Source organism: Talpa europaea (assembly GCF_964194135.1).
Source record: "Talpa europaea genome assembly, chromosome: 16".
NCBI lineage: Eukaryota > Metazoa > Chordata > Mammalia > Eulipotyphla > Talpidae > Talpa > Talpa europaea.
Genome location: NC_140084.1, coordinates 16,756,616 through 16,773,988, shown reverse-complemented (window position 1 = coordinate 16,773,988; position 17,373 = coordinate 16,756,616).

The window sequence follows — 17,373 nt, the reverse complement described above, 5'->3', positions numbered from 1 at the left end:
TTTCTGAATTTATTATTAGATACCATCTTTGGATGAAATGCCCAGCTTTAAATGTTCTCTTTCTCTGCCCAGTTTCAACTTGGCCACCAAGATCTTCCACCATCCAGCTGGATTTCTTAGTAGAGTTAAGTATTTTACTCCTAGACAGTTCAATTGCAGCTACTCTTTCAGCCTCTGTACAATATCCTCCCACTTATGCATGAGGACAGGAATTCTTCTCCATGTCAGTAAGAAATACTATTCTTTCTAGAAGCAATGCTATGTGGAGTCTAAGTCATTACTAAGGCAAAACTAGTCAGACTGGTTTTCTATCCATGGGATTTCCACTCTTGCCTCATCTGACTCATGTCATAGAAAACTCATTTTGATGTGTGGTTCATTTTTCTGAGGCATTGTTGAAGCTGAGATCAAAGTAGGATGCCACAAAGAGCAGCCAGACCTGAAGTCATGGTGGTATTGAGAAGTCCCAGCAGGCATCAATTTCCCCTGTAGTGCAGTGAAAACCTAGAAAAGCTATGGCAGGGGATATAGCTTCCCTTATCCTGGAAGACAGGAAGGTGGTTTTGGAAGAAAAGACTCAGATTACTCCTTAGTACTTGGGTAGTTCCATAAAAGTAGAAATGGGCTCCTGTGATCCTTTTCTTCTCAAATAATATGCCTGATTGAAATAGCAGTAAATTGGCTACCAAAGATAGGGCGTGGGGGCAGGTACCTCTTCACCAGATTGGGAGCAAATTGTCAATGGCTAAATGCCAGCCATGGTAGTAAGAGGAGGGCATGCCTGAGCCCAATAATTAACCATTGGTCTAAGGGATAAGACTGATGTCAAGGGCTGATATACAAAGCCCAATGTAAATATAGCAGGCAGGATTGTAAAATAGTATTTTCTCCCAGTCCCCAAGGTTTCTGCCCTTATCCTCAGAAATACAAACATGATGGGTGTTACTCTTGTAATTATGTTACATTACATGGCAGGGGAGATTTTGCAAATGTAATTAACATTATAAATTAGTTGACCTTAAAATAGGGAAATGAGCAGTATTCTCAGGCAGATAGCAGGAAAGAAAGCCAGAAAGACTAGGCATACAAGAAAGACTCGATGCATTACTTCTGACTTTGAAGACAGAGGGAGCCATATGCAAGGGTAGGAAACAATTACTAAAGTTGAGAGCAACCCCCCTTGATGACCAGCAACAAAATAGGGACACTTCCCTCTTCCATAGTAATCCTGACCAGAATATATGCTTCCTTTGAAATTTGCTTCATATCCCCACTCTACCTCTGGTATTGTCACCTAACTCAGGTCTTTTTTTTTTTTTTTTAGATTTATTTATGCATATAAGAACTAGGGTACAGGCCAGAGGTGTGGAGGATTGAGAAGATTCACCAGAGACAGAGTGGGGAACAGAACAGTCAGATTGACTGAAATACACTGCTGAGGGGAGCAGCAGGCAAGTCAGGAGAGGGCTGCTGTACCATGTGGGTAGCTCCTGGGCCAGGGATCAAACTTGTGCTGCAGAGGCTGTGGAGTGCTTCATAGTGCAGTGCTTAACCCCTTGCGCCACCAGGGAGGCCTCCCAACTGAGGTCTTTCTAACAACACAATTCAATCCTTCCGGCCACACTGATGAGTCTGTAGCATAAGTAGGGCAAAAGAGAATTGTTGGAAAGACAATTTTTTTGAGCTCTTGAGACACATAAACACTATGTGAATCTCTTTCCACTAGTTGGCGAAAGTATGATAATGAAGCAAACACAGAGGAAAACAGAATTGACAGAAAGCCCTTTACCGAGCCATACTCAAAGTCAGTAATACATTCAAATTTTCATTTATATGAATCTCCTTCCTTTTATTTTGCTCTACTTACATTGGGTCCGGTAACACCCATCATGTTCATATTTCTGAGGATAAGTGCAAAAACCTTGGGGACCAGGATTGGGTTTCTATGACATGTGACTGAAAATAGTACTAATATGTAGTCATGATAAAGCTGCAGGAGGTATGAATCCCATACATAGTTTTGTATAATAGGTTAAAACTCAAAACTACCTTGAATATTACTGAATCTGTCAGTCAGAATGATTCTGCCACTAACTCACACATGAGCTTGAGCACATCGCTTGCCCTCTTTACTTATAGTTAAGGTTTAGATGACAACTGATAGAGTTCTTGAAGACCAGTTAATGCCATGCATCATGCATAATTCCCTGGGTGCAACTCCATCATCAGACTCTCTATTTGATACCCAACTCTTTATGGGAACATCCAACTGAAATTTGGAATCATTAATCACATTGACTAATGGTAATGATGGTCAGAATTTCACATCACCCAAAGACCTTTCAAGGGGACAAAACTTTGCTTTCTCTCATTGCCCCAACAGCCTTGCTCTCCACCTTTCACGGTGGGAGTAATAACAGGTTCTGGGAGGAATGGTGATTTTCCCAAGGTCACAGAACTGAAGTAGCAGAGCCAAGTTGGAAGCCAGAGAGATCAGCTCTGCAGCGCCATTCTGCTGCACTCCCTGAGTGATATGTGTGCACCAAGCTTTCTCTCTTGCACTTGCTCATATTTGGGTATGTGTAGGATGAGTTGGTAGCAGTGACCTAGAAACACCCCCACTGCGGCTGCCCTATTCTAACACTGGCAGTGTTACAGAGCCCATCTATGAATATCACCCACAGAAAAGCAAGACCAAGCCAAAGTACAAGTTGGGTGTTTTGTAGATGTCTCATACAAGATTTTTATTTTTTCCCCCTGAATCTCAGTTTTGAAAAAAATTTGAAAAAGAAGACAGGGGTAGCAGATGAAGAACCAAAAATTCACCTATTACTGGAGTCTGGTTTGAAAGCCAAATGGGTCTAAATATTGTATCAAGATTTATGTAGACCTATTCCCTCAATTATAAACAGACAGGCCCACCCACATGCGGGACCTGCAACTCCACCTGCAACCTTATTCCAAGAGGAGAAAGAGAGGAGCTGAGTTGGGCTTTGCAGTTTACTCTTCTGGAAATTTCTAATCCAGTAAGTCATTTCCTTCTCTTTTGGAGAACTGTGTGTGAAAGGGCAAAAAGAGGAGGAAGTGATAAACCAACTAAATTTATTCTAAGTGGAAGGAAATGTCATGAGTTAAAAAGAAACATTTCTCCCTAAATATAATGCTGTCACAGAACTTACACCTTTTGCTGGATCTTCAACCATGAAGAGGGCTATGGTGAACCATCTGCCTGTTCCTTGGCCCCTAACAGTGTCCAGGGATCCTTTTCAAATAGAGATGAAATCTGACCATGCTCTGTTCTCCTGTCTCCTCCCTCTTACTTCTTTTGTCCCTGTAGTTAACAAGATATACCTGGAGAGGGACCAAGATCCTTCCTGCATGGAAAGTTACTCCCACTCCTAGGCTTACAGTGTTTTTAATCTCTGTGCCATAGGCAGAAAAAATTTAAATAGCCATTTTCAGACTTTATAAAGAAAAGAAAAATAAACCATTCTGGGCAGGATATCTGCAGTAACTCCCAAATTCTCCTCATTAGGTGCTAATGTTAAGGAAAACTGCTCAGGGCAGAAGTTCCCTAAAGCCAGAAAACTCAGTATGGTCCATGGACCAGCGGTACCAGCATCACCAGGGAGCTGTTAGAGGCAGCTTCAGTTCCATCTGAATCAGAACCTGTATTTGAAGGAGGTCCCAGGGTGATCTGTATGCTCATTACAATTTGAGAAATACTGCATGAAGCCCTCCCCTTCTCCGGGGGTGGGAGGCCAGCTGTGAAGGCTTCAGTGCACATTCCTTCCAATCTCTGGAAAAATGATCACAAATATTCTGTTTTTCAGTGGAGCGGGTTGGGGAAGTATGCATCTAGGTCTTCTCTCGGGGAAAGTTGGCTAGCTGTTGTTTGCAAAGACAGGGTGAGCATTTTTGTTCATTTTTTGTTTGTTTTGAGAGTTAATCTGGGCTAGGAACTTTGCAAGTCTTGATATATTCTGTTGTAAAACAGACATCGTCACTGTCCACATGGAATTTATAGTCTGCTAGGAGCAACATATGTTTACTGTTATATTTGCTTTCAATTGTGTGAAGAAGGGAAAGAACAGGAGGGCTAAGAAGAGACAATTTAATTACATTGGTAGGAGTGGGGTGATTTCAAGGCACCTTAGAGGAGGAATCATACAATCATCTAGACTAGGGAACAGAAATTTATTGGCCATGGACCAATCCAACTTGCCATTTTTTTTTAAAGATTTATTTATTTATGCATACAAGAACTGGGGTGTAAGCCAGAGGTGTGGGGCAGTGAGAGGATTCACCAGAGAAAGTGGGGAGCGGAACAGGCAGATCTACTGAAATACACTGCTGAGGAGAGGAGTGGGCGAGGCAGGAGAGGTTGGCTGTGCCATGTATGTTTCTCCCTGGCCGACCGGGGATCGAATTCATGCTGCAGTGGCCAGCAATAGCTTGATGGTGCTGTCCTCAACCCCTGCACCACCGGGGAGGCCCGCCATTTGTTTTTATAAACAGTTTTATTGGCATATCACCACACCCATTAATTTACACATTTATGTTGCCTTTGTGCTACATTGGCAAAGTTGAGTAGTTATGACAGAGCCCATGTGGACCCACGAAAGCTAAAATGTTTAATATCTGGTCATTTGAGGAGAAATTTCCTGACCTCTATGGAAGACTATTTCAGGGATATTTCTTGTATATGAGTGAAATGAGATCCAATCAGAGAAAGTCATTTGTCTACTATCACATAGCAAATACATACAGACCAAGCTTAGCGATCTAGATTTCGTGAATCTCAGAGTTTGAAGGGGCCCTTTATTGTATCACTGCAGTAGAGATGTTCACGATGGAGCAGGGCTGGGACGCGGGCCCCCAAACAGCAAGGTGTCAACATAGAGATGGCCTGGAGGTAGATTAGGAAAGAATATTTCAAGGCCAATTTGGGGAGATGAAACTACCAGTTGGAGAAGTAGTCAGCCAAAGGTCCCCTGCACAAGAAGGGAAAGCTAAGAGATACAGCCAACCAAGCAAGGAGTGGAAGAAGGTGAAGATTTAGGTAGCAACAAAGTGAAAAACACATAAACAGTATGTCCTTCCAGAAAATTCAATTTAAGCAAAGACCTAAAATATGAGCTCTAGTGGAATGATAATGAGTGTTACAGGCAGGAAGATCAGATACAAAATCTCAAGACAAGAATGGCATGAAGCAATTAAGAAACTTAATGTGGATCATCCAGCTTGAATGTTTTCTGAACCCGGGGTAAGACAACCTCCCTAGTCATCCCTATGCTAAACCCTTAGCTGGGCCATCTGAACCATGTGACTTTGAGCAAAACGCATTCCTCATGGAAGGAAGGTACTTTTGCATTTTTCTGGGCCATGTTTAAAGCAAAGCAAAAGGACAGAAATCCCTAGTGCTAACCATCTGATGCCCCCAGGTTCTGCTTCTGAAGAGATTATTTTTATCTATTTTTTTTCAATTAAGAGAATATGCTATGAATGACATTGGAGTCATTAGAGTTAAATCACATTCATCACTGTTACATGATTAATCTTATTTGATAGCATAAATGTGATTAATGGAGGAAGGCGTTAGTTAGTTTTTGTTAAGTGCAGTTAGAAAGCTTGAAAGTCCAGAAAATAAAGGTGTCAACTTCACTCTTTAAATTGACAAAGAGATCTGGCCAACAATGAACAAATGGGGTGATGACTTTCTATTAAGTGTTGTTTGCTGATCTCTACTCTTCTCATAATATTGTTGATTACCACTGTTAGGGGCAAGCCACTCTGCTACTGGAATATGGGACTGCTCTGGAACTTACACTCACTAATTACAATTTGGGAACTTTTCAGCATAATGAGCTCACTGGAACAAATGTCTAAGACTAGAGTCTTGTTTCTTACTATCATTCTTCTGTAACGGGAGTGAACATGGCGTTTAAATATAAATACAATTGTTTTCTGAATATCATACACTTACTCACACACAGAAACATTCTCTGAACTTACAGATATGTCAAAAGCAAGACTCTCACAGAATCCAAAGCTATGTCTGACATGCTCTGGAAAATTCTCCAACATAGCAGATTTGGAGCAAGCTTAGAGGCTGAATTTTAACTTTCATGCCTCAAAGTTTAATTTCCATGGCTAGAATTCATAAAAAGCAATTTTCATCTTGGTTTTTAAGTGGTCATAATTGAAAGGGAAAATTCTCCCCCTGAGAGAGTGCCCCAACATTGCTGCTTTTGACATTGATACATCTCCCTCTTGGCCAGAAGCCACCAAGATGGGTCTCCCTCATGTTAGATCATTAATTGTTCTTCATCAGGTCTACACACTATGCTGAGAACGAAGGCAATTATGCAATTAAGTCATGCAAAAAACGATACTTGTGCTCCAATGAGCCACAATTTTAGTTGACAGTGGCTTTGACTTGTCCAGATAATTGCTTTAAGTCCTTTATGACCCTCCTACAAAATGTGTGAGTTCCTTTAAAGTGTGTGGATTTTTTGGGGGGGAGAGGGATAATGCTACCGTCTTCTTACAAAAAAGTGGGGCATGGATACTGAGGTCCTTTGTTTAAGTCAAATGCCACCTGTGTTAGTTCTGTTTCACCCAGAATGTGACCCTCAGACAAGAATCCCAATGAAAAGGTTTCTTTTGGAAGTGATTCTGGGAAATGTTGGTAGAGGAATGGAAAAGGAAGACAGCAAGCTACCTCTATGGGTAATGAGCTAACTTCTAAGCAGAACTCTGTTTAGCATTCCCACCTAAGGGGGAGAGAAACTTCCAACAGTCACTGCTAAAAGTCTTGACTGGGGATATTGACTCTTTAACACTGGGGCAGAATGAGCTCCAGCTGGCAGGAAAAGGCCTCAGGCCAAGGAAGGAAAAGGCTGGCCTGGGAAGTCTGACTACCTGGCACTCAAAGATCAACCCCTAAAAGGGAATGGAAAAGGTACCAACTCTATTTCCAAATTTCCTCAAGCCCAAAGCCCTCTGTCTTTGTCATTCCCAACTGGATCCACCTTTCTTCCATTCTCTGCTTCCGAACAAATCTAGATGTTTGGATATGGACTTGATGAGTGTTCACTTTACCGCTCTGGAGAAGTACATTGCTAGCAGACACACATATGACTTTTCAGTCTATTGGCAAACCTCATGTTATTTGAGACACTCCAGTCAAAATAGCCTAATGATTCCTCTTAGGACATGAATTCCAAAATATTACCTATTTTTACTCACATATACCTTTTTTTCTGTTTGGAATTTTAACATTGAAAGACTCCACTGTACCTGGTCTTTATTTTGTATGGCTTTCAACAGCCTTTGGCCCCAGGTCATACAATTCTGACCAGACTATTTTCTTTGGTCGGCTACAAAGGTAGTCAGGCCAAGTCAAATCAACAAGTATTTATTTAACACTTAATAGGTATCATGATTACATAAGGTAATACTTATAATGTGTGTATGCAAGGTACATACTTCTAAACCACATACCATGTTACTTGCTCAAAGATAACTTTTCTTCCTTGCCTGTGGTTATTATTTGCAAATCCAGCCAGTAAAGAAATGGAAAGAGAGCTGACAATGAGTTTGTGGGATGGAAAACATAATTTCTTTCTGAATGATTTGGCTCATGTAACATTCATAGAAAACCTGAGTACATAGAGCTCAGGAATTGTCACTAAAAATATTTACCATGGGATCCTTCATTTCAATTACAACTTCCTTTAAGGATTCTTAAGATTAGATTTTTACAAATGTGATGGGCATAGAAATTTGGGATAATCTTTTGCTTCTAAAAAGTGAAGCCTACATGTGTAGATAAATGGAAGAAGAGGGCTTTTATAGGAATAGCCCTTATATACCATTCTTCTTAACTAGAACACCATCTATCTCATCCACTGAACCCCTTTTATAATGTTTTGTCTTGTGAGAGCCTTCACTAGCTCCCCTGCAGAGTCAGTTGTCTTATTAACCTTGCCCCTTCCACTTGGCATTTTATTTATCTATTTTATACCCTAGATGGTGAAGTCCTCAGAGAAGGGATAGTGTCTCATTCATTTTTAAAATCTCTTCTGCCCTAAGATAGCAACTAGGACATGATAGGTGGTTACCACATGCTTATTGAGTTGACTTGAGGAAGAACCTTTTTTTTTAAATTTTTTATTTGTTTTATTATTTTTTTAAAGATTTATTTATTTATATAAGCACTGGGTACAGTCAGAAGCGCAGGAGGGTGACAGATTTCACGAGAGCCAGAGTGGGGAACAGAACGGCCAGACCGATGAAATACACTGCTGAGGAGGTCTGCACACTGTGTGGGACCCGCACTGGCGGCCAAGGATCTAATGGACGCTGCGGAGGCTGCATGCAGCTTCACAGCCCAGCGCTCAACTGCTGCACCACCAGAGGAGGCCCAGGGAGAACCTCTCTTAATCTAATGAAGAATATCTTTAAAAAAATAACCTCAAACTACATTAAATATCATGGTTAGTAGTGAACATTTAAACTTTCCCTTGAGATTGGGAACCAGACAAGAATGTCCACTATCATCACTTCTTTCTAATGCAAACTGCATATCCCTACCAGTTCAATAGGGAAGGAAAGGAATTTAAGATATAAAGATAAGAAAGGAAGAAATTGAAATAACACTATAATGAGAAGGCAACGGTATTCATAAGTAGAATTCTAAAAGCATTTACAAGTAAACTATTAAGTGAGTTAAACCAATAAATGAATTTAGGGAACCTGTTAAATATAAATTTACTATCAAAAATAAGTTGTATTTCTACATACCAGCAACAAATAAGTAGAAAATGCAATTAAGATAAGTAACATGACATAACAGTAGCATTGTACATATTAACTCCTTAGAAATTAACCTAACAAAAGAAGTGTTTCTTTTATTCCCAAAACTATAAGACATAATTGAAAGAAATAAAACCTGCACAATTAGAGGAATATAACATATCATTTTCAAACTCACTTATATATTCACTGTAATCCTGAAAAAAATTAGTAAGCTTATGTATGTATGTATGTAAATGAACAGTCTGCTTCTAACATTTATATATAAATTTCGAGGGCTAAGACTAGCCAAAACAATTCTGAAGAAAAACAAAATGGGGGAGTTATATAACCTGATGACAACATTTATTAAAAAGCTATAGTAGGGGCCTCCCCGGTGGCGCAGCGGTTGAGCGCTGGGTTGCGAAGCTGCCCGCGGCCCCTGCGGCGCCGGTTCGTTCCCCGGCTGCTCCCCGGCCACCAGAGGAGGGTCCCACATGGCGCGCAGACCTCTCCTGCCGCCCGCTGCTCCCCTCAGCAGTGTACTTCGGTCCTTCTGCCTGCTCTGCTCCCCGCTCTGGCTCTGGTGAATTCTCTCACCCTCCCGCGCTTCTGACTGTACCCAGTGCATGTATAAACAAAACAAACAAACAAACCAGCAAACAAATAAATAAAGCATGCCTCTAAAAAAAAAAAAAAAAAAAAAAAAAAAGCTATAGTAAATTCTACTGTGGAATTGGTATAAAGATAGTAATGTAAAACAATGGAATGAAAAGAAAGTCCAGAAACATAAACTTAAAGAGGTGATCCTGGAGTAAAATGGTAAAGAAGTTGTATTTCCACAAAAGGGGCTAAATCAAGTAGACATCCATATAGACCAAAAAAAATCAATATTTTACCTACCTCACACCATACACACAAATCAAATATACATGTAGATCTAAATCTAAAAAGTAAAACAATGAAATTTGTAGAATAGTAAAGAACTTTGAACTTAGGGCACAGAGGGTAAAGAAAGATTTCTTAACCTGGATTTTAAAAACATACAGCCTAAAAGAAAAAAAATTGGTATATTAACCTGAAATGTTTATAGAAGCATTATTTGTAAGAGGCAAAAACTGGGAGGAAGCCAAATGCCTCTCAGTGGTTGAATGGCTAAATAAATATATTGAATTCATGTAGTAGAAGTCTGTATAGCAGATAAAAGACAAAGTAGATAAATTTCACACACAAAAAAAGTGTTGAGTGAATGAATCCAGGCACAAAAAGGGTATATGCCATTATGATTTTATGTATATGAAGTTCAAAACAAAGCAAAACTTATACTATCAAAAGTCAAAATAATAGTTACCTCTAGTTAATTCTAGACAAAATCATAAGGGTAAAGTTCTGAATGTCAGTGATATATTCCTGATCTGGATGGTTGATTAAATGGATGTGTTTAGCTTGTAAAAATTCATTAAGTTACATAGTTATAATTTGTGTGCATTTCAAATAGTATTTTATACATTACTAAAGCACAGTAGTATGTACCTTTCTGGATTTGTGCAATGACTTTCAGGAGTACTGCATTTTGCCTGGATATTCATTCATTGACTATCCTCTTGGCCAATGAAACATTTAAAACAAATGTCTGAATGTGGTCATGTTTTTTTTGTATATGCTGAAGACAGAGTACAGGGTTGTGTACAAGCAGACTGCAGTGGCTGGAGAGAATATCTGAGTTAATAGACCAGTTTGTGTAAGACCATGCAGGCTCTTCTTGTCCTTTGCCATGTAACAAACCACCCCAAACTTTGTAGCTTAAAGCAACATTTTATTTCTTGCAAATCTGCTGTTTGGGAAGGGCTCAGCAAGGATGGTTCAGTACTGCTCCACATTGCAGCAGCTGAAGCAATTGGACTGGGAGTTTAAGAACATATATTCAAGATGGTTCTTTACACATGGCTGGTTAGTTGATGCTGTGAGCTGGCTGCCTTGGCAAAACCTGAGTATTTCTGCTTGGACAGCTTGGACTTTTGCATAGTGATGATCTTAAGAGAGAGAATCCCAAGAGACCAGGAAAAAAGTGGGTGATGTTTTTATGACCTAGCCTCAGAAGTGACATAGTGCCACTTCCACTCCACCCTCTTGATTCAGAGAGTCACAAGGTGCCACCCATTTTGAAAAGGAGGGCATATAGAATGCACCTCCTTATGGGGTAGGGACAAGGTTCTAGAAGAGTATATGGTACAGAAGACATAGAAATGAAATAAAGAAAATAAAATCTGTCACATTAGTCATGATAAGGTCTTTGGTTTTCTCTTCCATTGCAGGATTTGAACAAGAGAGTTCATGACCTCACTTAGGATATTTTTTACTTTATTGTTTTGCCTTATATTTTTATTTAGGATATGATACATCAAATACATTTTTGTTCAGGGACAAAAACATATGGATGATTGGATATGTGGCAGTGATCCTATGGAAGTCAAGTGCTGAGCATGTTGTAGAAGATCATCAAAAGTTTGGTTTCTTTAGATTTTTGTAACATGATATCTACATGCCAGGCCTGGGCAAACCCTAGGAGCTGTGGGCAACTTTGCCCGTGAACCTCAGCAGTTGCATACACACAGTTTCAGAAAGGAGGGTGGAAGAGATCCTTTTTCTCAGGCTGGGACACTGGCTTCTATCCATACTGCCCAGAGAGACAACACAGAGGCAAGACTTGTAGGAATGTGTCTTGATGCTACAGTAGCAGAAGCTCTTGCTGGACAGTTTTCCTGATATTTATGCTGTGATGGGAAAGTCTGTGAGTTGAGTGAAGGGAGCTAACATACCTGCTTTCTGTCTTCCTTCCTCTAAGAGAAAGCAAAGCAGAGAACTGGGTCACAAAATGAGAGAAGAGAGAAGGAATTTCCAGGTGTCAACCTGTTTACCAACTGGAATGAAATTTGGGGGGGTCTACTTTTAATATATATTTTTTTAATTTTTTTTTTAAGATTTATTTATTTATTTATACAAGCACTGGGTACAGTCAGAAGCACGGGAAGGTGAGAGAATCCACCAGAGCCAGAGCAGGGAGCAGAACAGGCAAAAGGACCAAAGTACACTGCTGAGGGGATCAGCGGGCGGCAGGAGAGGTCTGCGTGCCATGTGGGACCCTCGCCTGGTGGCCGGGGATCGAACCAGCGCTGCAGGCTGCAGGCAACTTCGCAACCCACTGCTCAACCGCTGCACCACCGGGGAGGCCCTGGGGTCTACTTTTAAAGAAAAAATTGGTACTATGGAGAAACCATGACTCTGGCAATCAAAGACTACTGTATCTGCATCCTACTTCTGGTACTTACCAGTAGTGTGGCTGTTGACATAATGAATTGCATCTCAATCTGTTCTTTTAAAAATGAAAGATAATAGCCACCAAAGAGCATTGTGAAGATTTAATGAAATGACATGTAATGTCCCTAGTCCAGTTGCAGTAGCAGTGACCATCCTGAAAATGGCAAGCACCTTCCCCCTCCTAAATTGTCTGGATCCAACCTTTCTTTCCCATTTTCTGGTCTGGCATTGTTAAGATCTTATCTATATGGCTGCTACTTCTGGGGATTTTGTCTAGAAATGAGGCATAAACTCTATAAAAGAAGACTTTCATTGAAGTTTCAGCAAAGTCTTTTCATGGCATTCAACAATTTGGGGAATATTTTGAGGTATTTAGTAATGAGGAGTGGGGAGATAGTGGAATGGAGAAAACTGAACTTGGTATTTTCTTTGAATTGTCGCAGTGGGAGCCCTTTTTTGATTTTAAATACAAAGCAAAAAGCACATCAGAAAAGTGAACAGATTGACTTATAGAAAGTCAAATAAGTCCATCTTTTAGTGGCTCCCTGATATACCACAATTTAGAGAATTTTTTCCCCCTAATAACAGTCTATACCTAAGTATATTATCCGGGTCAAGGCAATGATCACCACTGCCATGGTAAGAAGTACTGCCAGGGTTCATCAAGAGCAGCTGAGAACAAGGTCCATATTCTTGCCACCAGGTTGGTTCATATGGACAGTACTGGCAGAATCAGACTTTAAAGGAAGACTCAGTGGTCTGCTAAGGCCAGCTTGTGCCAGCTCAGGAGAGCTGTGTGTGCATATTTCTTCCCAACTCAGTGTTCTTAGTCATCAGTTACCTTAGTAGTTTGAAACCATGAGCCATGCTAGGAGTCTTTACATCATGGAAACTGGCAAAGCCACAAGTCATTAATGCTCCCTCCCCCACCAAGGCTGATCACTTAGCATTTACTATTATACCACCAGACAGACAGATGGATAAGGAAATGAAATGTTTTAGCAACTTCATTAATGGGCAAAGAAATTATATTACATATTAAGATTTTATTTTTGTTTTAAATAGGCAAACATGGCTTATGCGCTTGAAGCTATAGAGAAAGCTCAATTTATAACTTATATGTTGAGTTCCAGAGGAGTGGAATGAAAACCATCCGATTTAATTAAAAAAAGAATTTCATTGTTTTTGGATTCAATGAAAGAGGGAGCTTTTTTTTAAAATTGATTTTTGTTTTAAAGTTCAATAAAATTTTATTAATTTAATTAGTTCCTATCAATTTTTAAATAAGCAGTGGCTTAGATTAAACTAACTCTCTCTCTCTTCTTCTCCCAACCTCCTCCGAGCATGTTCTTAGATCTGGTCTATATTTTGCAGATGGGGCATTATGAGTGATTGGAGTCTGAATTTTGGGGATGATGTTTCTATTAGAATTTCAAGGTGTTTCTAGTACAGTCTCTACTATAGGAAAACAAGATACACACCAGGAAAAATAATCTGGTTAGATGCAGGCAGGGGGTTCTGTATATGCCAAATGCACAGGCATCATGTTCAGAAAGTTGATTTAAGAGCAGGAATGGCATCAGCAGGCTTCGATCTCCAGGGTGGTCTGTCTGGGTCCACACCCCATGTGCATGTGGACGAGGGGGGGGAGCTGGAGGAAGATGGGGATTGTGCAGCGTGACAAAAGATGACCAAGTAGAAGATAAAGAATCCACAGTGCACAGTTCTTGAAGAAGCATTAATAACTTCAGGTCAGAGTTGAAATCACAATCCAGAGGAGCAGGGAAAAGGAGTAACTAGGGGACAAGAATGGAGTTACATTTTGAGGAATGAGAATACAAGTGTGACAAAGCCTTTCCCCAAATACTTCCTCCACACACCAGTCTCACAAGATGCTTTCCAAAAGCAAGGATTTGCAATCAAATAACTTGGAGGCTTAAGGGAAGCATCCTCTACCCCTACCTGGAAATAGGCAATGAGCATTGGTATATTTAAGGTTCTGATAAGTCTTCTAGCCATTTAAGTTTGCTTAGATGCTTCCTTTGTGTACAGAACATATTTTTGAGGCCACAGTGTCCACATTCTGCACAACCATGTCCTACAGAAGATCAGGTGACATGTGGGGTGGTGGAATGAAGGATTTGAGACTAGGTTTTCAGTCTAGTACAGACCATTAGTTCTTCCTGTGCAGTTAGGTGTGATTCCAAAGGAGGGACTAACCACAGCACAGGGGAGTGAGGGTACTTCTTGCACTCTATGAGTTGCCCTCTACAAGGCCGGCAGGAGAAAATCCACAGAAGTTTGCAGAATTCACTAATCAGACTTGTACTTCTGATGTTCCTATGTTTGGGGGGGTGCAAACTTGAATTGATCATTTGACTATTTTGAACCTCATTTTCTTCAATAGGAACTAAAGTTGTCGGTGACAGGCATTTAGGGGCTGAGAAAATCAATTCTGGAGCAAGTAATGAAGTTTAATATGCACATAGAATCAGCCTTATGGGTTTGTTAAAAGTGATAAATATCACCGAGTATCCGTGTTGTTCCTTTTCAAGTAATGGATGAGCAAAGAGTTGTAGCTTCTGTTTCCAACATCAGATTAAATGAGCCGATGTTTATAAATCCATCAGGTAAACAATAGGCTCTGGAGAGAGGGGAGGGACTGTCTACACTGTGATGGTCACCAAAGCTTCTTGGTAACTTAGCTCTCTGCTCTTCTCCAGGAGTGCAGATCCGGAGAACAGAAGCATAGGATTTGCATCCAGCTGGTCTTTCCCCAGCTCTCCAGTCATTTTAACACAGCCCTAAATTGGCTGAGTCATAAGTAGAGGGTGGGTATTCAGATATTCTTTGCTGGAAGATTTGCTGTGCCAGGCATTGTGCTAGCTACTGGGAAAATCGAGATGAAGATGGGACAGCCCCCTCCCTGAAATCACTGATGTTCTGGGGCGGGGGAACAGATGTACGGACTAAGTGATTATTAAGCCACAAAGCAATGAATGCTGGGATAATCCACGGAAAGTGCTTAGAATACTGTCTGAGCACATGATAAGGATTCAATACATCTTGATTACCATTATGATCAATATAATTATTATTATTAAACAGGCAGGTTCAATGGGAACATCGAGTAGTGGGAGGGAAGGATGCTCATTTTGCTTGGAAGCTCAAGAAAGTGTCCCAGAGAAAAGGTGGTATTTAAGTCTTGAAATGATGAGAATATGGCCTTGTTTAAGAGAAAATATGTCCTCTGTGCAAAGAAATGTGCAAAAGCCTTGATGTGAATATGCCGAGGTCAGTTTGGGACATGGGATGGCTGATTGATGATGTATATGGTGGTAACTGCAAGTGTTTTAGCATAGCTGAGACAAGAGGGGTGTGTGTGTGGGCGTGGAGCAAAGAATGTGTGGGTCAAAATCAGCTTGAGAAGGTGCTCACTCGTCCTGTTAGGAAGTTTGGGATTGAGCCTATTGGCAATTAGGTACTTGACCCTTGATGTTTTTTTTTGTTTTTTTTTTTCCCTAAACCATTGATCCCAGTCTAGGGAGTTGATTCTCATAAAGCAGATTTGTTTCTGTCAAACCATTACAATAATCTGAATAGAAAGGAATTATAGAGTAAACATGGATGTGTCTCTGATAACTGTTAAGATGATTAAAGGACAGCATTAAATAGCCTGGCAAAATGCAGACAATGTGACAGTGAGAGAAAAAGCCTAGAAAGAAAACTGACAGTACAAAAGAATCTCAACTCTGTCGTGAAATGTGCTTCCCTAGAGGGTTAGCAGGCCATGCTCTGAAGGTTAAAGTCAAATTCATGGGTGGAGGGGTCAGAAGATATTTCCATTTTTTTTTTGTGTGTGTACACTATTAGGGTGGGAGAGGAGCGGTTCTTCTACTCCCGTGGAGAAGTGGAGAAACCAGGTGATCAGCCCAAAGATTACAGCGTCCCCAAAGGCGCCTGCTTTGTGTTGTGGCTTCTGAGCAGGGAACGCTGAGCTGATGATCCTCCTGGGCTCACAGTGGAGCTGAAAGATCATGCTGCAGAAGGTAACAGTGCTGAACTGTACAGGAGCAAAAGGTATAGGAGCAATTAGAGGGAGCAGCAGGGTGGTAGGGGATGGGGGAGTCTTCTTACAGATTGCTGCATTTCCACTGGGCCCTAGAAGGTGTGAATGCTTCTATGGGTAGGAGGAAAGAAACCATCTGAAACGTCTTGTCATTTTTAGCTCTATGATGAGTTTAACTCTCGTTCTTGAAGGTCTGTCACCCACGGGTGCCACATCTACATGCTGGAACTTCTTTGTGGGCAGTGTGCTCAACAGAGCCAGTCACCTGCTTGAAGGCATTATTTTTAAAGATTTATTTATGCATACAAGAACTGGGGTACAGGTCAGAGGTGTGGGGGATGAGAGGATTCACCAGACACAGATTGGGGAGCAGAACAGGCAGACTGACTGCAATACGCTGCTGAGGGGAGCAGCAGACGAGGCAGGAGAGGTCTGCTGTGTCTTGTGAGTTTCTCCCTGGCTGGCCGGGGATCGAACTTGTGCTGCAGAGGGTACAGATAGCTTCACAGTGCTGTGCTTAACCCCTTGCACCACCAGGAAGTCCCTGGAGGCATTTTTATAATCATAGTAATGATTACAATAACTACCAATTGCAGAGAACTTGTTAAACCTCGTCTCATTTGTGTTCACAAGAGCCCTGTTGTAAATTGCCATTTCACAGACAGGAAAGCAGAGGCTTTGAAAGGTGGCTGAAGTGGGTGTATGCACACATATTGGAGGAAGCATCCAGGCCAGGCCAGTTCCCACACCTGTGAGCATCAGCACTGTACGGGCTTCCCACTGGCTGGTGGCATTTTGTAACCGATGTGACGTCATTGCATGCTTCCATTTATGATCTCATCTGCTCATCCCACCTGTTGAGAGAATAAGGACCATTGTGTGATCTCCAATTTATGCTCGGGAGCAGCGAGGTACTGAGAGAGGAGCAAAACTGGCTAAGTCATTAGGAGACGAAATTATTCAGACATTCATTTCAAATGTTCATTTCTGAAGTATTTGGCTATGTCTTGAGATCTGTTTATTCACTGGACACATATTTAACCGCTGAATGAGTTCAGGGTGCAAAATGTGGTATTGGGTGAGGGGCATCTGTGCCCATGAGCACTCATGTTGGAAGCGTCTGGAGAATTCCAAGGCTTGGGGTATATTGGGGGCCCAGTGTCATTAGTCCTGACTTGGGACTGCCC